The 24359-nt window shown below is 35.2% G+C and overlaps 1 long non-coding RNA gene across 1 annotated transcript in view; it reads right to left on the bottom strand.

Moving 5' to 3' along the window:
* Nucleotides 1-826: 826 nt before the first annotated feature.
* The window catches only part of LOC138684695 (uncharacterized), a 36711-nt gene continuing 13178 nt past the window's right edge, over nt 827-24359 (bottom strand). Inside the window, exons 5-8 of the long non-coding RNA XR_011323939.1 lie at nt 8814-9078; nt 7092-7197; nt 4532-4637; nt 827-2605 (exon numbers count right to left, since the gene is read on the bottom strand). This is a non-coding gene — a long non-coding RNA (uncharacterized lncRNA). The remainder of the gene's footprint in view (nt 2606-4531; nt 4638-7091; nt 7198-8813; nt 9079-24359) is intronic.

Raw genomic sequence — 24359 nt, 5'->3', positions numbered from 1 at the left:
TAAAGAAAACCAGTTGAATTAATATTTAAAAAAATAATTCTGTTTTCCTCGTAATTTTTTTTAATAAGCATCTGCCTGTGAAAGAAACTCTAAGTTTTAGCCCTCTATTTTTTTATCAGGAAAAAATGCAGCATACGGCTTCAAAAGGTGGGCAGGGGGAGGGCAGAGGAAGCACCTTTTTCCTTTCTTAAAAATCCAACTAGTAAAAATAATGCTAAAAATGTTTTTGCAACAGCAAAGACTGTTTTGCATTTCCAGTGTATTTTACCAGAGTCTGAGTTTAATACAATGTTCCCTCCCTCCCTTCTGGCTTCAAGAGTTTCAATTCCAGACTTTATAATCATGAAAATGAAGAAATTGGATAACGAACTTATAATTCATCAAAGTAGATAAGTACTTGCCTGCATTCTAATGGAGGCTTTTTATTTAGACTAGATATACACTTAAATACTTTGTAAAGCAAGGACTAACCCCATTTGTTTTAGGATCACAAAGATATGTCCAATGTAAATGTTCAAAAACATGGGTTTCTTGCTACTGATGTTGAGTGTGGATCTTTGCACGTCATATACTAGGTTTTTTCCACGTGTTAACTATACCTTCTTAAGTGCAGATATGAGGTGATATCTTAAATCTACAAATAAGAGTTTTCATATTATATATCTTACATTAAGTAGCCACTATAAAATGCTTTTTGGATGCAATTTTAGTTTATTCTTGTAGGTTTGGGGTAATGAAGCTTTTTTGGTGTAACTGTAATAGTTTAAAATCTCAGTATTTATATGTGGTTTAATTATATAAATTCCTTATAAATAAGATTAGAAGGATGCTAACAGCATGCCATTTGATACTAACAATAAGTCACTATCCTTGCTAGCTGCAGGGTTAGTGAGGCAAAGCTAATAATTTAAACTATGAAGCCAAAACCTAATAAAACTGCAGGAGCAAAAAGAATTTCTTTCAGAATTGAAAACATGACATATTTGTGAGCCAATGGCACTCACACTACAGAGTTCAGTGAATAAAGCAAAGTCCCTAGAAGGCTGAAAATATAAGATATTCAGCATCAGGAAAGAAAAGGAGGGGGAAAGGTTTATCGAGGAGTATATTCATTACAGGTCATAGTCAAATATGCATTTCAATGATGCAATATGCTCAAACACAAATATGTTTAAACATTGGGGAAATAAACCCTTTATTTTGAATTATTTATGTAATTGATCTTCTATAACTTCATAATTCTGTTTGCACCTTGCTTAAATTTCTTGCATTTCAGAAGGTATAAAATGCATTTCAGTCTGAAGCACCAGTGCAGGCAGAAATCCTTGGTCCAGCTGAGCTCTCTTGCAGCCATCACTTAAATAGTCAGCTAGGTTTGTTCTTGCTTTGCTCCATGCGCATGGTCCCAGAGTACCCACAATGAAAATGTACATGACTGCTCTTGCTTTTGGAGCAATCGAGCTAGCTCCCTCCAGCACCCTGGCACAGCCCGTAGGGTCTGTCCAGCCTACCGCTGCACAGTCCCTTTCGGAAAGCCCACCAGGAGCTGCTTTGCACCAGCATCGCTCCCTCTGAAGAGTCCAACAGCACCATCCACCTGCGTGGGCACACCACCAGTACCATGTGATCTAATGGAGTATGAAGCAGGAACTGGTCTCCTCAGGCTTCTTACCTCAGAATTGTTCTCTGCTTATTGCTTATTTTAGGGTTAAAGATCCGGGAACTTGAAGACAGTTGGTCTATAAATGTTTGCTGCAAAGTCCAGTGTTTAGTGGCAATTTACTACCCACAGCTATAAGGATATGGTCTTCACAGTGTTTGATGACAGGATTAGAATTACAGTTTGAAATACATAAAGGTAGGTGTAAAGAAGCTAAAGACAGAGAATGCCAGAGTATGGCTGAACTCAGCAGACTGCCTCAGTAAGAAACTACCTGATTTTGACTGCAAATATTCTCCATTGTTGATTGCTATGCAGTTACCCCATCAAGACTAAGAAGAGGATTAGAGATGAAAAGTTACACTGAGGATTACCAGAGGTTTTGCTACATATTTCAGGAGTATATGATCAAAAGAGAAGCATTGGCACCTAAATAAAAGTTTCTACAAGTAAGTATTCATCCTGTTTGTGCTGTCATTATACTGAAAGAAAGGTGGTCAAAGCAGTGAAAGCCAATATAGGCACATTAGTTTGTAAGCAGGAAATAAAAATATTCCTTAAAAACATTTTCACATCTTTAGAATTAAATCAAATTTATAAACTATGGTATTCATAGAGGACCTTAGCTAAAAGTTGTAGAAAACACAGAACAGGTGTGAAAAGGTTGCATAGAATCTTGACACTATAACCCATACAGATTCTTCCACCAAATTTTTTTCTTAAAATATGTATTTTTTAGTTAAAAAGCCTTTTTGGAGCTCAATTAGTTTCCTATGAAGTTAATATATAGTTCTGCAAGTATATGTACTTTAACCTGTCTTTCTTAGCAGTATAAAAGAAGCTCTTATTCTACTCCATCCAGTGGGAATGTTTCATAGTATACTCCAGTATTTATTTTCACTAAATTTTCTGGGCAGAGAAGGAGATCAGTTATCAACACTCTTCCTGTAGAACAGAAAGAAAATGTGCAAATTCATTTAAACTAGTAATCAGCAGAACCAGCAATATGTGACCATTAGTTACATACTTAACTAATATTCTCTCCCATTCATAATTTTTTTACTACTTGTTTAGTATTCCAGGAAAAGGTATGTTAAAATGGCAAGAAAAGGCTATTGCCAGGGAAAGGCTGCTGTGTCACAGGATTTTATTGTAGTTTCGCCTTGTAGCTATTTTTTTATTGCAATATTGTAACTTATTTTTTCACTTACATCACTGGTTTATAAAGTAGGTGAAGTTTAGGATCTCAGATCCACCAGAAAATTCCTTTCTAAATACAATTTATTTGTTTTGGTTTCAAGGCTTCCTCTCTTCTTTCTTTCCTTCTTTCTTAGTTTCCCTTTATCTGACTGTCCTGATGCCATGCATACCTAACCAGCTATGGCTAGTATTTGCCAGTAATATTCTTCTTTCTCAAAGGCATCAGATTTTTAGCATTGAAAACTGATTTTGGCAGCTCAGTGGAGATGAACTTGCGGGTTCTTGTAGGACTCCCAATCTTATGCTGTAAAATTGCCTTAAAATCAAGGAAATATTTTTATTTTCAGCCACCCATTAAAATCACTGAATTATCCAAATTTAAAAGTAAAACTGAGGTTTTTTCTTTGATTGGAATAGAAAACTTAAGAAGTAGTTTATTTAAAGACACAATTTTTAAGAAGAAAAGAATACATTTTCTTTAAAATAGCTCGCTCTTTTGCAGATTTGATTTAAATGTAATTTTTTCATTCCCTTCAGCTAGCAACATCTTCAGTAATGCGAAATCCAAAACCAGGTAAAAATTCCTCAGAACTCAAATGCAAACGTTTTGCTAAGCTTTGTTCTTAGACTCAAAGCAGGCTCCACTTACATCTCATCTTTTCTAAGGCATTTCTAGAGTGTAAGTTCATCCTGATTTCTGAAGCTTTCAGTCATCATTATCTATTCAAATACTTTTTTTTCACTCATTTTTTGGCAAACAGAATCTTCTTTATGCACTTTTAGCCATTGTTATAAAGAAGTCTTCAAAATGTGTCTGCCTATGAATGGTTTCAAGTGTTTAATTGTAAAGCAATCTGTTAATCTCATCTGAAAGTGATTTACTCAGGGAGGAAGATTCAGAAAGTCTCTTTAAAAAAAAGAAAACCACAACAAAACAACATAAGAAACACCAAAAAAGTCAGTATTTTCATTTTACAAACTGTGTACTTAGGAGAACAATAATAAGAACCATAATGCTGAAAAGTTCATAAACAACTGCATTTGGAGACAGATGTGTTAAAAGAAACCTCCTCTCTATCAGTTTTGTCTGAGCTAGCAATACTAAAACATCAATATTTCAGCTTCAACCGAGAAAATTTCCTTTATATTTACCAAACTTAATGTTTCCTACTATTACTATTTTACACAAACTGTGCTAGGCACAGTATTGGAAATGTAAAAGAACCCACCACAGCAAGAAAAGCAGTTTTTCTGAAGCTTGTAGCGATTTTATACTGTCAAGAGAAGGCTTTCCTTCATTTATTTTCAGTATTATTTCTCTATTAAAACTAATCATTTTTTCAAGAGATAGTGAAATAATTAACAAAGGATAGTTAAAAAAGAAGAACAACATACATCTGTGAAAAAAATGAAAATTAATTTCCATGTTTTATTATATAAATTTTTGTCACCATTTCAATAAGTGATCATATTACTCTATATTCATCTTCTTAACAGTTCCTTAAAATATTTTAAACTAATTTGATACTGCTGATTAAGAAGGGAGGGAGGAGAAATAACATTTCATTTTTACCTCACTAGACGACAATTTTCAGTGACATTTACAACAGAAAATTAATCCCTCCAAAAAAGGAAATTTAGGAGAATATTTTAGAATGCAGACCTACTTACTTCACTGTAAGGCATACAGAAATGCACATAAGAGATTTTTAAATATTGCTAGGCAGAAATCTTCTCTCAAATCTGAATACATGTTGTCAGTTCTGACCATTTTGGCCTAGAGAAAGCAAAGTTAAAGTAAGCAACTTCATACATTTATACAAAATGATATCAGTTCAGAAAATGTGTTTGAAAGGCTGGATCACAATAGATTACTCTTCACTTTGCTGACTGCTTATTGTGTCATCTTTTTTTGAAAGCTGTGCTGGTGGTTTCTTTTTTTTAAAGATTCAACATTTTTAAGGGTTATAACACTACACGTCTACACTTTATCCATCATCCTTGAAAAATGAAATGAATTTCCGCTTTCTGGAATAGTTGAATCAAGAGAGTGAAATATGTTACAGTTTGAACATGAGATATGCTATTTTCTGTTATCTACACTTCACAGGCTTCTTAACTACTTCACAGATCTTAACTACTACTTGTAAAACAATGTTATATTACCTTCTATCGAACCATTTTTCAAATAAAGTTGAAATCTTGATTCCACAGAAGTATAATTACCTCAGAGTAATACTGAAGCTATTTGGGGCATAGTGAAACACCCAGAATTACAAGTCTCAGAAATTGTCAACTACACTAAAATACAGATTATTTAACTATCTTCAGCTCCTGAGCATTATATTGCGCAGGGTCCTTTGCCTAAACTAGTCTATTATTGAAAAAGTATGCTTTTTATGAGGACTCTCCCTTGTAGTTATATTTTATAGTTTCTCTGTATATTTCAATCTGCAATGCACATATACTTATTTCAGAAAATTTATTACAATAATTTGGATATGCAGCTTCTGGATTTAACATACACACACACACATATATATATATATTTATGTCCATCTAAAAGCCCAGAGCAACAAATCAAAAAGTATCCCTTATTTTTCTAAATATTACAAATATATGTATTGTTGATTGAACTGTACTAAGAGTCTGAAAAACAGTAAAACTCTTCTATAAACTCCAGCAGATTTAAGTAAAAAAGAGTAGATGAAGAAGAAAGATTTGGCGTAATCTGCATCGAGATGCAGACAGTGAAAGTCATTTTGTGGGGGAAAAAAGAGTTAGGCTATTAAGAATGGGATTTATTTAAAATGTAGGACATCATATTTAAATACATTTAAAGAAAAAAAAAAAGGCAACACTTAAAACAGCATCTGTAAGTGGGATTCCCAACTGGTATGGTTGTTTGTGTGTAGCTGTATGTTTGTACATCACTTCAACAAATGTCTTCAGGGTCTTTTCCTCACTGGCCAAAGAATTTCATCATTACAAAGACAAATTTCATGTGGCTCATGCTATGTCAGAATTATCAATTATTGTAATTGAAATCACTGGTAGACAGAGATACATGACAAGCCTAGCTTGCACATAAAACAACTTTTTAGGGGGTGAAAGGGAGAGAAATTTAAGTTTCTTTAAATGTTAGGTATGATCCTAGTCAATTAACTATGGTTGTTTTCAAGAATCAGGAAGGGAATGTATGTAAAATCAAATGGAGGCCAAACAAACATTATATTTAAGACAGACAGAATTTAGTTTCAAAAGATAAGATTATAACACATTACCTACCAGATTTGAAAGTATCATGAAAAATTTCTAAAAGATCAAAATAATCACGATCAACTTTAGTTTGGACAACTTAACAATTGCAAGCATCTCAAGCATCTCATGACACTACCAGCATCAATACACAAAGATACTTGCTTTCATTTTCATAATTGAATGCAGGCAAACTTTGGCAATTATTTAGGTCACAATTGCCATTTTATTCTTCTCACTTTCTCAGGTAATGGTTTAATCAAGCATCTTACATTCCTCAGGATTTTTTTTTTTTAACAGAAAAACTATGCAGATTTACTATAAACACCTGCATATCTGTTACAGGTCTCTTTTTTTACAACAAAATTTTATTAGCCATGTGATAGCATCTGAAAAGCTAGGATGTATCACATGCCTCATTGCCTTAACATATGGTAAAACAGCAACTGCAAGAAATTTCAAGGAAAGAATCTTGGCAGCATGGGAAATATAGCCTCCAGACCAACAACAAGGGAGAGAGTTGCTGCTCACTGTGACAACCCATGTTCATTGCAGTGCTGAGCACTTGCTCTGTTGCCTTCTGGAAAATGTCAATTTCTAGAGCCCATATAGTTCTTAAGAACATTTATGTAGATTAATAAGTACACATACACAAATAAATAATTATGTATAGTATACATAATTAGTTATAATTAATAATTAATATAGTATAGCTACATGCTTATGTCTGTATAAATAAATATAGACATATGGCTAAGAACTAATACTTTCTCACTGTCCTTCAGTATGAAAGTGAGAAAGAAAAGATAACACTTAAATGAAACACAGGAAGGGATAAAACACAAGGAAAACATCATCTTGCATGTCACCTAGGGAATAAAATAGGACTTCAATGAAATGATATTGTTTGAAAATACCCAAGTCATTTTGTCTGCTAATAGTAGTCATTACCGAGGAAATCTCAGAAACTTACCTTAAGGGAACATTAATGAAATTATTCCTTCATTTTTGCAGATCTGTAGTCATACCTATGATGATGACAGCAATGTTCATTGGCAAGTGTTCTCCTTCTCTTATTTCTGGCGAGAAAGGGAAGAAGGGAGGAAACAAAAGGACACAAGTTCCAAATTCTTCAAAGCAAATTACTAGACATTTCTTTTCTCTGATACAATTAAAACTATGATATATGAAATGATGTAAGTGCTGCTTCTTTATTCAACATTAAACATTTTGATAGAGTTTAGAATTGAGACTATGAATGCTTTCCCTTGATGGCATATTTTGGTTAAATGTCACATGTTTTCTGATGATCAGAAAGTATTTGTTGATATTTATGTGAATGTGTTCTCCCTCTCTTCAGAGACCTCATGAAAAGTTAATGCAAAGACTTTCTGAAAGTGAAATAATATTTCTTGAAGAAGGAAGACTGCTTTGAAGCCTGCCTCCGAACTTCTTGTAAATCACTCATCAAAATTTAACTTTATTTGAAAATACTAACAATGTGTAATTGGTAAATATTTACAACAGAATATCACCAAAGCCATGTACCATTTATAAAACACAGTTTCTAAGTCACGTTCATTACTTTGTGGAAGGAGATTCAGTTCTGCTGATTTTTATGGGTCAACTGTTGATATTGGAAATTAATGTTGATAATGCAGGGGACGAAGCAATGTTTACCTTGTCTTTGCTAGGTTAGACTGATCCTATCCCTCAGAAATCTGCATACTATCATTCTTTATTTGGGGGTTCTAACATATTGATCTCCTTCCTGATTTTAGCCCAAATAATTATAAACATGTTAGTCATAGACACACTTTAAGTTATGGTTAGTGGGGTTTTAATTACCAATAGCAAAGCAGAAACAGCCATTTTCCCTCTTGTCTCCACCATATTTGATCATCTATTTTTGTTAAGAAGTTCTCTATGAACAACTGTGTAATCAGGCATAACAAACTAAAAGAAATTACATATGTAAATGCTTTTCATGAAATTGTTCAAGATGATCTTAGCCCACCATACTAATTAGTCACATCGGTATTAAGAAGAAAGTAAAAAAGCATGTTTGTCTTTCCAGAAGAAGTCCAAGAACAAAGGGGTAACACATTACAGGTTCTAGGTCCTGAAAGAGGAGTTACTATTTCAATGAGAGGTACAGGAACAGAAGCTACTTTGTTTCTTTCTTTCTCCAATACATGCTGTCATTGCTTCACCCTATTCTCTTTGTCTACTCCAGATTAATTTCTGGCTATCTGGATTCCCAAGGCTTTGAACATGTATAACCACTAGCTACATGCATCATTGTTCTCACCAGATTATAGATAAGGAATGTAAAAAACTAGGTTTCACCAGCAACATAAAGGTTTGCAAGCAGTGTTTGAGAATAAGCCCTTGCTCAATATGCTAGGAGAAAGACAACACGGGTCCATGGGATGCCTTTCAGGAAGGATTTGTTGGACATAGGAAGGTCACTCAACTCAGCAGCTTTTGACTTCTCACAGACAAGAACAAAACCACTAAATGATCTCTAGTAATGACTATGAACACGTGCTAAATAAATGCAGTAAAATGGCACAACACAAATGCAGAAAAAGTCACATTCAGTAGTGCTGAAGACTTCTAGTATTTTAATCCAGACAAGGACGAATTCAACAAGTAAGCTACTGAGGGAAACTCCGAGGTGAGGTAAACTAACCTCTTGACTCAGTCCTTTCCTCCAGGCACATATGCTTCTAAGGACATAATGAAAACTGCAGGCAAGACTGAGCTCCACATTTATCTTGGTGTCCAAAAACCTTCATACATGTGTGTAGAAGAATATACACTTACAGACCTTAGTATTAACTCCCTAACCTGTATGTTCAGTAAGCAACACCTTTTGATTTCATTTCAGCTTATTAAGCACAAGGTACAGTTTTAGTCCTGAAGCAGTCTGAATCCCAAAAGGTGTTTTTTTTTTCCTGAAAAAAACAGAAGAAAATGGATGAAAGTTTTCTTGTTAATTAAATCTTTGACCTATTTCCATTCTGCTCTCACCTTCCTCCCAAAGAAAACAGTACTGCTGGCAAAAGACACAAGTAGGACAACGCAGATCCACAATTCTGATTTCGAAAAGCATGCTTTTATTACACCTGTCAATGCTGACCAAAATGTTACCCTTATTTCTTAAAATAAGTTTAAAAGGAATATTGTAAACATTTCCCTTTCCCTTAGACAGATCTGGACTGATGGTAGAAAGGAATCAGAATAGGGAAGAGTTGACAGTCAAAAATAACCAATACGTTTTCTTAAAATAAGACAAGTGCAAATAGTGACAAAGAGTGAATTAGATCATTCCTTTATCAGTTGTCATAAATAATGGTAGGGCGCAGATAAAACATCTCTTTAATATCAGTCTTGACTGGATTAGTTTATTAAGACCTCAGTACAATGCACTAAGTTCTTCTGTGTAGGCAAGTGAATATCCTGCAGAACATTATGACTTTCACTCACTACTGAGTTGGGCTGCCTTTGAATGCCATATTCCATTTATGCCTCCCTAAGCAGCCCATCTGCAATGTCAGCACTTTACCCATCAGCTTGCATGAAACTAAAGGCAATGGAACGCACAATGATTTGTTAAGTATGTCCTATAAGCAGATATTACTGTGCCATCATCGTGCATGTACTCCGCATTACTCATGCACCGTGTTTATAAATTACATTGTCATCATGAACCTCTTTCATGCACTTTGTTTGTCCTTGCTGTCTTAAAATACACACTGGTTATCAGTCAAAGCTGTAGGAAATATCCTACAAGGTCATTCTGTGCAAAACAGATGTTCATAGAATTTATGGCGATAAACGTGTGCTTGTGCTTTATTAGACTAAATATTAGGTAATAAATTAAAGGAAATATTATCTTTCAGGGGTTAATCAACCTGACTATATGCTGTGTAATTTATTTTACTGTTTGGGTTTTTAAATGTTTTGGGTTTGGTAAGCTGTTTTTTTAACACACTCAAAATTAGTGTGGCTGCAACAATATTTTATAACTACATCTATATATAGATAGATCTGTAATAAAAGGCAAGTGTTACAGTAATGGTGATTATTCATCAAGACATTAACATGAGCAATTTGCTGATGATCTTTCATGTGTACTACTGAAAAAGCAAATTTTCATTGCCATTTCCTACCCTAAGTTTTATGGAAAGTTTATTCCTGAAGTAAGCAGTAAAAACATGATAAAACTCAGAACAGGTTTTAACCTTTAGGTTGTAATACTTTATTGCCCCTTCCTCTTAAAGAACCCCCTCTCAAAGAGCTACATTATTTAGAAAATTGCTTATTTCTGTTAATGTTTGTTACAGAAATTTTCTCAACCAATCTAGAACACACACAATCCCAATAATTTCTGAAAAATCATTTGTACTATTAAATCAGGGTGTTACTAAGTTTCCTCAAACTAGGTTGAGTTATGAAGTTTCTTCCCATCTCTGTAATACAATTGTCTTGTGGCATTTTTTCAAAATTAATAAGATATTGCTGTTTATTTTGAATTTTTTTGAAAGAAGTCTTGATTTGAATTCCAGTACTTGACAGTGCATGCATTAGTCAAGTAGAGGAAGGACAGGCTTATGGCCGACATTCTGTCAGTCACTCTCGCTTAATGAGAAGAAAAGACATTTGATATGAAGCTGCCACAGGACCTACTTACGAAGCGTCCAATATAAAACACTGCTGCCCATGTTGCAGCACAGTACTACAAAGATTGCACGTGTGCAGTTCTGCCATTTGTTTCCTGCTGTGGGGTAGCGTGTACAGGTACTGCTGGTTAGTCTGCTTCCTCATAGCACAGGGAGAAACTGTGCACTGTGGATGCAACTAAACTGGAACACATACACACACACGTGTGTGCACACACATGGTTGCTTAAAATGCTCAGCGCTCATTTGTCAATGACTTACACGTACTGCACCAAATATGTCAAGGCAGAAACCTCAGCAGCAAATCCTACAGTCATCATGCAAGACCTGATACATCCTTTTAACAGAAGAAAGTCCTGTTTCTTAGTTTGTATGTAGAAGTTAAGCACTTTCTCTTTGCCTCTAAATGAAATTAGAATTTGACTTATTGAGTGAAGTGCATTGGCCAGATTTATCTAGGATATAAGAAATTGCTCCAAGCAATAATCGCAGTGTAACAGACCTGAAGTGAACACAGAGGACTTTTGACAAACTCCAAAGAAATGCCTTCAACAGTTCTTTTAATTCCTAGTATAACATAAATATTCTTTCAGGAGACTTTGTTCAGTCTTAAGGTTTTGACATGGACCTATATTCTTTAAATGAACCCTAAGTATTTGGGTAAAGGAATTAAAACATAAATAATTTATAAAAGCAGATCTTTCAAGATGACTTCTGTCTCGGTAAAGACAGCAGCTCCTGATGATTTCCTGTGGGCATTTCAAATGCAGCCTTTTTCTCCTTGTTGCCCTACCAAAAGAAATGGTGATGTTCAACATATAAAACTAGCCAAATGGCTCAGTGATTCTTGCCCCCTTTTTCAAAAGCATAGGACTATGTTTTATGAAGATAAACCCATGATTCAAAGACCTCACTCAAGGATTAATCTGTCAAGTGGAGTCACAACCTTTTTTTGTTTCCTCTGTTACTTTTTATTGAATGACAAGTTTTATAAAAAAAGGACTTTTTTTTGCCATTGAAAGTTAAGGACAGGCAACAAAGGGATTTTCTATGATATTTGTGGACAGTTTTAGAGGTGTAGTAACAATAAGACAAAACACTCTCTCACTTTCTGTAAATGGAGAAGCAAATTCAAGTTGTGAAGTACGTGGCAATGGAAACCAAGATTTATAACTTATTCATACCTGTTAGGTGAGCCCTTCAAAGTCATTCACTATACACATAGAAACCTGGTATAGTTGACAAGTCCTTCTTATAGAATATAAGGTTAGAAGAGTAGAGATGACAGTGTAAGGAAAGCATGTAGCCATGTAGAGTCTAATTCCATTTCTGCTTGTCCATTAAGGAGACACACATCCATTCTCACTCACTTTCAGGCTTTTCCGTATACAGTGCATGTCTGTCTTCAGTATTAGGAAGAATTTATTTTCACCTCGGTCCTGTCAAAAATACCTAGGAGAATCTTCTCCAGAAGTATAAAACATTTGTTTTACATGATGTATTATGATTGGGCATATTCAAAATGCTGTCAAGAAGCTAGAAAAAATAATATTCATAGACCTGTCAAGTTTCATTCACTTCCAATGAGTGTCTTTCTATTTTACTGACAATTTGGGATCATTTGGAGCAATTTGGGGTATACAAAGTGATTCATAATAATTTTGGAGGCTCCCTTGAAAACTAGAACTTTATAATGCATATCAGGACTAGGACTATTCCTGCTAAAGGCACTTTTTAATGTCTCTCATAATTTGTTTCTGTTTTCTAATGATGTGTTGACTTTTTTTATTGTGTGCTGCACAGGTGACAGGAAAGATGAAGAATACATGCACAGACACAGAGTAAAAACAGATAACTGTCTTTAAAAAATAATTTAATTTGTACACTACAGAAATGTACCAAAGTCCAGAGATTTTTTCCACAGCAACGGTAGGCAAGAAACAGTCTTCCTATGCTACCTGAGCTTTTGAGATCCTGGAAAAAAATCTAAAATCAGAAGGAAAGCAGTGATTACAAAAGGGGGGAGAAAACCAATCTACCAGATAAAAATCATTACATGATGCAGATATTATTATAATGATTTTTCACTCTCTTCCATTAAAAGAAAAAATAATATTTATCATATTCTCTGGAGATGATTGTCTTCCTCTTTCTTTTTAAATATGAAGCTAATTTTTTCCCTTAAAAGAAATAATAATAAAAAAAGAGAATACAAATGTTGATGGAGCAAGCTAGGAGAGCATATCACTTTTAAAAAGCTTCTCTCTCTGGACTCTTGGGAAGACCTTGTCAGTACATCCTTTACCTGTGACCTCAGTAGTACCATATCATACATGAAAGAGCTGATCTTAAACTTTATTTGGATATAAGTGCTATTCTAGAGCTTCAATTACTTAACTTGCTTTAAAAATCTGGCTTTCTGGTGAATAGCCAACATATTTGAAAGTTGAAACCCTGTTGGCTGTTAGCTTTACTACTTGACAGCCCTTACAGGTAAAAGACAAAGATTGCGTTTGAAGCCCTGGCATATTATGTAATGCCAACATCAGAAAGGGCATAACAGTGCCCATAAATCATTGCCTGAGTAGTAAACCTTTAAGAAAAAATCACACTTCTTATTGTTTCATTATTCTCATAATTAATCCATCAATGATAACTGATCTTTACAGAACACTTTAAGGCAAAGTTGGGCTATTTTCAGCTTTACTTTGGATGTGCTCACAGTGAAGAAAGAGACAGGCAAAACAAAGCTTTGTTTCCCTAGTGGAAAAAACCCCCATATATTTAGTTAAGTGATATGTGGACAAGCAGACAAGATAGAGCCCATTTGGTTCCTTTGCGAAAAATTATAAGTAGTTCATCTAGACAAAAATACACCTTCAATAGTACTGCATCTTCCATTTCTGTGCCAACTAAATTTTCCAGGTTTGAACTAAAAAAATTGTACTGCTTAATACAATTTACATTTCAAGAACTCCTAACAGTAATGTTAAAAAATAAAGTACGGTGTGTCACATGTAATAGAAAAAATCTAAAAATATAACTAAGCCACTTATATTATGCTATATACAGGTTGCAGGTGTTGATCAGGTAACAAAGAGTAACACAGTACCTGACTAAAGTCCCATCAACTGATCTTAAACAATATTACAGACTTTCATATGAATTAAATTACTGGTCATTGGAATGCAAAAAACAAACACTGCTATTTTTTTTCCTTTTCTTCTAATAAAATGTGGTAAAAGGATGAATATGAAAACATGAAGCACTGTTGCTTCCTAAAGCAGTGTCTTAATAAGAGTGAAGACCATTTGAGATCAAGACCATTATAGTAACTATTGTCAACTCTCTATTGCTATTTTTCTTCTGATTAAAAACTGGCACTACACAAGTTACTATAGGCCCCAAGTTATTACAAGATTTTTTGGGAAGACATATAGGTAGATTTTGTCCTCAGTTGTGGCTGAAGAATATAAAATTTAGCACTCTAAAGTATCATGCTGCTGGTTTGCTCTACTCCTCCGCAAGTCAAATACTCATTATTTTGCTTTTTACTCAGAGCTACAGGATTAAATCAGCAAGCCACCATGTTCAAAAGCATCAAAGCTCAATATGCTAATTCCTGGATACTACTAAACTTTGAAAAATGAGAGACATTAATGTAAATTGCCTTTGATGTCAATGTAAGAAATGTTAAGAGTTGAAAAATGCTTATGTAACTGATTAATTTTGTCTCAGTTGAACCTACATGTGGTCAAGGACTAAAACCTGAAGGAAGATATGGTATTCCTCTCCATCTGTTGTTCCACTGTGCAGCAGTAATTAAACTATGTGAACGGACTGAAATATCTGTATTACTTACTATCCACCTAAAAGAAGCTGAGCACATACTTTCTAAAGCATTATTTCAATTTTTAATTATAACCTATTGCTCCTTTTGGGCAAAGAGCATAAAGCACAGTAAGCAAACACACTAGAATATTCTGTAGTGTTCTGAATGACTTATAAACACCAGCTGTTGCTGGGAACATTTCCTTTATTCTATATCAAGTGAGATAAAATACTTGTTAAAAAACACAGTCATAAATCCAGACTGTTCTATTTTTTTCTGCTTTTTGTGGTAAGCGGAGCATCCCATATGATCAATAGACAAGAATATTGAGGGGATGTGATGTTGCATTATAGCGTGGCAGTAGGGCCCAGTTGTTAACTGGCACTCTTCATCTATGGGACTTTCTGGTGACATGGATTTTAATAATTTGAATCTGTAACTAATTTTAACATTAATATGCAGGTCAAACATGTCAGTCACCACTGTCCTTATGTCTCTCTTTTGGTTTAAGTTTTTCAAACCTATTGACAGAATAGAATATTTTTTTTTAAATAGAAACATCACCAACATTAGTTGTAGTTCTCAAATTGGACAGATATATCCTTCACTGCCGTAAAACCATCTGACCCTCTGAGCCTATCAGTACACAACATAATACAAAATGTATTTGACAGATGACAAAGGTGTGAGACAACTTTTTTTATTGCATACACCAGGGATTCAGGGTTTATGATGATTTCCAAGAATAAGATCTGTTCTTAAATAATGTTTGATCACAGAAAATGAAATACATTCATTTTTCTGTGTATAAAAAAAGGGAATGTCATCAAAAGACCCAAAATTATTCTCAGGAAAGGAAAGAGAGCAATTCCACTCTTTCCTTCTCTCCCAGAAATAATGTTATTTCTATCCTCTGTCTATAGAATTCTCTCGTGTGTTTCTAACTTATAACTCTCTGTTCCTCTCAGATTTCATTTATCTCCAATACAAGGTGGAGCAGAGATTTGGGAGCCAAAAAGCATAGTTCAAAATATTTCTTTCATAAGACAGGTTAACAGGATGAAGAGATAAAAGCAGTTGATACGTAGCATAGGGAGTTTTATGATAATTTTGGAGACTTGTATTATCATTCATAAGGCAAATTCAACAATTGTTGATGTTTACAGGTAACTGATGCATAAAAAGTGAAATTTCTGCTCATTAAACATAGAGAAGTCTATGCAGCATAATGCAACACAAACTATTCCTAGGTAAATTGGTAGGCATGTCAGGTACAGAAGCAACACAGTGCATTAATTAGTCCAAGTTGGGCTACAGTCATTCAGTTCTAGGACAGAAGTTAAATTCATTTATTGTTAGTCTGGGAATTAATTCAATTTTCACAGTGTGTAGATACTGTGGAAGTATCTCCTTGGATTACCAATGAAGAATGGTAGACCAATCATTTTAGTTAAGAACTAAAGATATATTATTTGACAAACTAGAAGTCAACATTCAAGTAAATCAATTACTAGGCATAATTCCTTCTGAACTTCTTGTCACAAAGAAAAAGTTCTGTATTTCTTAAATAATTCAGTGAATAATTTGCTGTCTATGATTGTAGATTGCATAATATTCAGATGACTGCTACAAACAATGGCATACAAGTTACTCCTGGGGAAATTCTGATTGGACACAAGATGAAAATTTTTCACAATGAGAACAATCAGCCACTGGAATAATCTCCCCAGGAAAGTGGTGGATTCCGCAACACTGCACTTTTAAGATTCAGCTGGACAGGGTAAGGGGTCATCTTGTCTAGACCGTGCTTTTGCTGTGAAAGGTTGGACCAGATGATCCTTGAGGTTCCATCCAACCTGGTATTCTGTGATTCTATGAAATGAATTACATTAATTATGTTTGCCTAAGGTGTTAGCTTTAACTTCTTAGAGTATTGCTTTCCTTTTGGTATAAAGCAAAGAAGATTCTTTTATGAGAAGAGGAATAACTAGTAAGCATGCCAAGTTTCTATCAATTCCTAGTTTGGCATTTCTTAATAACAATCAGACAATATCAAAAGTTGCACCATTGCTTTCTCAGAAGTACTAGAATTCTATACCAAACTCTTGTATTGCAGCATCTACCAATTCTGATAATTTTACATGAGATTTCTGTTCAAAGTTTAGCCAACCATCAGATTATCCCTTTGTGACCCAATCCATGGCATTCTGCTGCCACCTCTCTTTTTTTTTGTTTTGGACTGTTAGGATTTTACTCCTCCCCAGTGTAACCCAAAGTTCAAATTAAATCCAAAGCCTTGTGGTCCTTGCCTCCAGACATGAGATCTTTCACTACCACGGCTCAGTAGCTCCTGGCAGTTATAAAGGAATAATGGCATGGACTGGAATTGACATCCCTGCCTTGCCAAGAACTCCAGTCCAGCTCTCTTTGGGCATCTAAGGTCCACATCTAAATAACCTCTGCTTTCTGTTTTTTACCACCTCTTTATCACATCTCAGAATTCTCTAATGTTCTGGAGCTTTGAGTTTTCCTGTAGGCTTTTCCCAAGCTGTAGCTGATAAGCATTGCCGAGGCAGTTGGTACCCTTTCTTTCCCACTGTGTCAGACATTCTTATTCTTTCCCTTATAGGTGCACCTTATTCTAACTTTCTTTTGCTGCTACAGACACAGGCCTATGTATCTTTCAGAACAGAAACATAAATTAGCCCTACTACATGTGGGTTTCATAAAAAGTAGTTGAAGAATTTGTTTAGAATAGCAGGCAGCAATTTTGCCATCTAAATTAGTGAATAACATAGTTACACCAAAACTGTGGGGAAGAAAAAGTGCTTCTAAAAGTAGGATATTATGCTACTTCGTAGGTATAGATTTCACGAACACAGTAACATGCTTTGTATAAACTGACCTGTGCAACTGCATTTTACCAGGAGACTAACAGAAAACACATTCTACTTCAATATTTCTATGCTGCATGCAATAGGTAGCACATTCATTTTATGTACAATATAGCAATATTTTTCATAAACATTACATTTTAATGAATGTTGGCATCTAAATATCACTGCCAAATCACTGGGACTCTGTTATCTTGTAAGCTCATCACCAGCAAAGCAGACAGAACTAGTTTTGCCCTGTGAATATTAAGATTCAAAACAATATCTTCAGCCTTATTTAGTGTCCCTTTTATGACATGCTTATTTCTCCAAATCTCTTTGCTCTAACCTCTTATGACAGCCTGGATCGCAGCCCTGTACTTGCAGAATGACTTCTACTGCTGCTGTGGGAATTGATTGGCACGTTGTCACATGTGAGCAACCTGGCACCAATGTTCTGCTCAGGACTAAGCCTGACACAGCTGGCCTCAGCCTGGTAGCTGAAAATTGTTCAGAAGCTGAATTGTTGGGTTGGGGAGAAATAATAATGATAGAGACAGTTACTACCAACTCTGTGAAAGACTTATTCTGATCTGTTTATTAAAATAATAAGGAGTGTCGTTATAAAATTTCACGAAGGACCCTGAACTTAAGAGAAACTTCTAATATACAGTAACATCTAATTTTTTATAGCTGTGGCAAATTGCAGTCTTTAAGAGAATACAAGGTGATGACAAAACATTAATGGTGGTGAGTGAGTAATATATTTTATAATAGGTCTTTAAGATTTCTGACATCAAATAATATTTCTAGCTAGTGATACCATCAAGACACAATGCCTCTAACTACCCTTCATAAAGGAGAGAATTGTTTGCATCATTTGTTTGTCAAATATGTGGAAGACCTTCAGCATTTGGCAGCTAATAGTAAGGATTAGCATTCTAGAATGGTTGCTGGAATGGTTGAGAAAACAACAACAAAAAAACCCTTCCGTAATTAGACATCTAACTGAAAAAGCTTGCTTGGCAGAAATCCAGTGCCCATATATTAATGTAAATAGCCATTACAGCAACTTACTTTATTGCTGTTCTCATGAGATCCAACAACACAAATAATAAAGATGTGCCAACTGTTCTCTACTGGGATAATCTGTTACAGCCAGAAAAATAATGCATGAAATGCCATTGTTCCCACAAAAGCTCTCCTATATATAAAAATAAAGTGTGTTTGTATTTTACTTTGAAACCATAACAGTCTCTTGTGTCTCTATTAACTTTTTCAGTCTATGCTTGCTAGTGCGATTCCCTGGATTCAGTAAAGTGTGCCAAGCAGAACAGCAAAAGAAGCATCACTAGGAGTATGTCCTGTTGGAGAAGGACCAGGAGGAAGGGATAAAGTATAAGTTTTATCTTTTTTGAAACTCAAAGGTATTTTAAATAACTTACATTGGCAGCCTTCCAAATATTTCCCCAAATTATTTCTAAATTGCATTTTTAATAATTTTAGGAAAAAGCAAAAGAATACTAAAAAGTGTCCAAAACCCCATCTAATTAGCTTGTCCTGTCCCTATTCAGAAGTAAATGCTTACAGATAATCTCTGCTCTCAGATTTTGAAACCTTATAGCACTAGAAAAGGAAGGAACATGACTATGCATCTAGGACATCCCTGTCTTCATGTTTCCTCCCTTCTTTTACCCCTCTAAGAAACTGGTATCAGGGAAAGAGTATCCATGGATTTTTAAGAAATACCTGTGCTCAGGTCAGAACATTAAAAGAAAAAGCTCACTTTGTCTTTATCTTTGTTAAATGTTTACAAATAGTTAATGACTTAGAACTACTAGTCCTGCATTCTTAGGTGTACTTATTACACTTTTGTAATTAAGTGCATTAATATATAATTTATCATAAATGTATTTCTTGTGCAGGTTTGTATAAAATCAACAAGTGAGGAGATCTATTAAACTTTCTTTGACAGAATTTCACTTGAGAAACAACCTCTTTTATTCTTAGTACAAGGCGCATTTTAAAAAAACAGTAACTGAAAGTTGATCTAGAAAGTGTTAGATTTCTGAACCTTATCAACCACAATTATCCACTGCATCTTTTACATCTTGGCACATGGTTTGTTCAGAAATTCTGTTTGGGAATTCCTGAAGGTTAGTAAGGACTGTGGTAGATTTGATCAATATGTTTGTTGAGGGAAGTTTTTATTTATTAGTGTACCTCATCTATAAATACTACACTATATAGACAAAGTCATCTCCTACAAAGTGTTCTTTCATTTTGGAGTTGGGGAGCTGGCTAACCAGCATATCGTAGTTCATGTGATGCTCTAAAGCACATAAAATAACACCAGGAACTCAGTCTTCCAGGGTTAACTTTCACTTCTTATGCTTCAGAGTAGCTAGATGACTATAAATCTGTAGCTTGGTGATCTGGGTTGTGAAGCCAGGCTTTCTGCTCACTGCACACATGTATGCTAGGTAAGAAATGAACTGACATCAGGCAATCAGAAAAGAATATTTTGGGAAAAGCATAGAAGGTCCACTATTCAGCTTCCCTTTCTTTCAGGTCTCTTGGCCATCATTTCCCCCATAGAGCTGAACCACTGAGAGAAGGAACACGTTCTCTCAGCCTTTGCCTATTTATCTTGATACCAAAAAGAAACCAGATTACTGGAACTTGAACAATGGGTATTCATTGCAAAATGGAGTTATTTCAGTTTATCATCAGAGACAGCTTAGAAAACATGGAGCAGGACAGGGCTGGGCATCTGTTGAGAACAGAGGGGCAGATGGGGCCAGGATCATCATTAGAAAATTTGGCAAAGATATTTAATTTTGTGTTTATTTGTTTTAAATACCTAAACCCAGAACTGTGTAGAAGTGAGCATCTGGGAGGAGACAGATGGGGTAGGGCGAAAGGTACAGCTGCCAAAACCTTAGGAAACAATAGAGTAACTTGTAGAGAGACTGCTTGAAAGAGGAGTTCTGGGGAAAAAATGTGAGGAAAAATATAATGCAACAAGTCATGTGGAAATATAGAGAGAAGAAATGGGATGTTTAAGTTTTGCATTGCTGAAATGTAAGCTGTGTTGCTCCTGCCATTTAGACTGTGCAAAACTCAGATTACAAACTGTACTCTGTGTGAGGAGATCAAATATTACATCTCTGCTCACTGCTTAAATCAAAGTGAGCTCTTGAATGGTCACAATAGTGTCCTAAACACTAGGATAAAACTCTTTGGTACAAACAGCATTTAAGCAAACCTTCCAAAATCAAGCCATGTCAACAGCACAGACTGAGGGAAACGCATAAATTGTACATTACAGAGTAGTAATTAGAGAAGTCTTCTAAATGTGAGAGATTTACATTCAGGTAAAGGAATACAAAACCTGTTATCCCATATCCTTTGATAATGTTTTAAACAAAGAGCTGTTGATTGAAACAGGGGATATGGCCATTCTGCAGATTGGCAAATCTAAGCATTGTTTATGGACCTTCAGTTGATTCATTCTGATTTTTTTCACCTGTATCTTTTGTTTTGGTTTTAAGTGTCAACCCCCCCTCTCCCTAAGTTTTAGAAAATAAAATGATTCACTGCAGGGCGGGGCGGGGGGGGAAGTAATATTTTTCTGAATATGATCTGGCAGCAAAGAAAAAGTCTCTCAGAGAAGGCATAAGGCAGCCTTTATTTACCAGGGAATACAACGTTAGCCAATAAACTGGGCTGGCTGAGTTTGGATGTTTGGGGTAAAAGTAACCGAAAGATATTTTTGCAACATCTTCCATAGTAGTTCCTCTAATTCCCGGTAGAAAAGAACAGAACTTCTCTCTAGGACAGAGCACCTCAAACAACATAACAGTGAAAACCTGGTATAAATGAGCAGAGAATTTGCATGGTAATATCTTTATGACACATCAACTTGCAAGGGGGATCGCTTGGGATCATCTGAGCATATATGCAGTCATTCTTGCTTTACCTTCATAACCCCGCTCTGTGTAAATTTATTGGCACCATGCTAGAAAGCAAGGAACAGCCGTAGGTCCAACTACAGCAGGGTTACCAGGGTTCCAGTCACTGCAGTCACAGGAGCCCCAGGGACTGGGCAGTTGGGTTTGTGTTAAAAACGAGTCAGTTCATGCATAGCATCATCTGCCTCTGATTTCCATTCCCAAAACTGCTGGAATAACAGGAATTATGTACATCAGCCACAAGATTTTTTTAATGGAGCACTTCAAGAAACCTATTTCTCCCTTAATACTTACAGGAGAGGCATAACTGTAGGCATCAGTGGGAATATGAAGGTAACAGAGCCACAAGAAACAATTTAGCCACTCCTTGGCACAACACATCTGTAGATCAGTATTAAAAATTTATTTAGAAACAAATCTCACATTTTTTCCAGCAGGTATGTTACACATTGAACTATTTTACTAGCTGAAGAACATTAAACTGAAAGCAACTCACAAATACAAGAAGTTAGAACAGACTGAGATTCTTATATTTAAAACATAGTATTTGGGCTTGTTTGCCTTCATATGATTAAAGAACTAAAAAGAAGCATAAACAACACGAGAATACTCAATTTTAAGTGACTGATGTCATACCTGTCCACAGCCTGACACCCCTATTCATAGTTGTATTTGATTTTTGTGGAGGAATAGATTTTCCTATTGTACTGTAATTACTGAAGAAAAGCCAATTATCTACTGTCTTTTTTTGAATGCCGTCTGCTAGTCTGTTATAATAGTTTAATAGCATATATTACCTCTTACTCTTCTTTTCCTATAATCTTTAGCTAGGTGATTTAAAGGTCAATGTTTAGATATCTAAAACAACTACTTCAAACTAGAGTTTAACAGAAAACCTTTTCTCCCCTGTTGGAATTCCATCTCAGCTGAGACAAATACAAATTCTATTTTTGATGACTTTTTGACATAGAAATTTTTTATGGAAAAGAAATTGCAAAAAGTTTCAGTTTTGAAATATTATAAAGGCACATCTATTGAGTCTAAGCTTTTTGACGTTTTTGATGGAAGAAGTGGAATCGTCAGTTCAACTCAGAAGAAATACGTTTATAACATGGCTTAGTGTTGCCCAATATTGACATGCACTGGAGTTAAGCATTTCAGGGCATTTCAACAGATCATTTTGCTTATGTGAACTGACTGGCTGAATGAGCTGGAAATTAATATTTCATTTTTATTTTCTCAGTTGAAGATTTTCATAAAAATCAATGGTTTTCTAGGGAAAACATTAACGCATAAACACTACATTTTTTCAGAACTGTTTTCAAAGGAAAATTCTTCAACCTTCACCCATAAAAGGTTTTTTTATATGCTCTTTTGGAGAAAAATTTTATAGAATTTTGCACTGGTGCTGTTTGAGTTTTGGAGTTCTAAGAGTAAATTTTCTTCTCATAGATCCAAATTGAAAAAGTCACTATTCTTCTTTGATGTTGGATGGACAACCAACACCTTTGAAACAACAGTTACTGAAGTCTTAAATAGCAACTTATACACTAAACCAAAATCCCTTTTTTTGTTGTTAAAACTCACCTAAAATGTTGCAATATTTATCATCAGACTACGTATAGTTACAGCTTCAGAAATTATTTATAAATATCAATTTTGCCACAATTTAAGGCCACTTTATTGAAACAAAGCCTTTGTTTTCCCTCTTGATGTTTTCAATAAAATAGGTAAATAAAGCCTAAATTGAGATGTACCATACTGAAAAAAATTACTTGTTTAGAATTTAACTGAATACGTAGCTCTGTAAAAATATATTAGATCTTCCTAATTCATATCCTACTGAATATTCACCATTTCCAAGTTTTCAGTTTAGATTTGAAGATTTAACCTTATAGATACCATAACAGAAGTCCAGGGATGTATTGGGCTAGGATTTAAACTATTCATACACTTTAAATCCTCCATTCCATTCCATCTTTGGAACATAAAAGCTGATTTTAAATTTATTTAGTATGAGCTCAAGTTTCAGAGGACATTAAAATACAGTATAGAATAATGACAACTTATCTTACCTGTCCTGTTCCTCTAATAGCTTCTTAGTCTTCTAAGTGTGGTCAACTTCAAATTTAACAACATACTAAATAAATTTTTCAAGGGACTGCTCAGTTAAGTCCAACTTCTGAATGTAACTCTTTAGGGATTTTTATTCTAGACTTTTCTGGCATTTGGAAATGATCTTGGAATTTCCAGGATACATTTATTTGCAACAAGGTTGTCCTCATTTGTCCCCATACCAATATCACCATTAAACCCAATTTCTCACAAGTCCAGGTTTCCCATGCCCTTTTATAATTATAGAGGGTAATCGGGTACATCTAAGTCTTTATCTTCCTAGGCTAAGATGTGCTCGTGTACAGGTTCTCTGCACTGTGGCACAAAGCATGGAGCAAAGGTAATCAAGTTACAGCACCGCCTGGCAGCCTCCTGGACAGCTGGGCTGAATAGGCTGGTGCTAGACACAGCCCATGATCCCCAACTCCAAAGGCATGTTAGCACAGGCACCGAATTGCAGCGACTCGATGAGACTGCGTTCAGACCTAGTCTGGTGTACGTTTCCCCAGCTGTTGTGCCTTTGACAATGCTTCCGCACCCTGCCAGTTCCTGCATCTGCACGGATGGCTGTGGTACACAACAGCGAAGAGGAGGACCCACCGCTCTGGACCCTACACAAGGCCAAGTTTGAAACTCTGAATGCACTGAAAGCACTGTGGTTAATGTCGTCTATTCAAGTGGAGCAATGGGAAAGATGATTTTAGCCAGAAATTAAATAGCTTTTAAAATTACATGCTCTTTCAAGAAAATTTGTTTTAC

Source organism: Haliaeetus albicilla, chromosome 3 (assembly GCF_947461875.1).
Source record: "Haliaeetus albicilla chromosome 3, bHalAlb1.1, whole genome shotgun sequence".
Taxonomy (NCBI): Eukaryota; Metazoa; Chordata; class Aves; order Accipitriformes; family Accipitridae; genus Haliaeetus; species Haliaeetus albicilla.
This window is presented reverse-complemented; position numbering and strand designations above follow the sequence as displayed.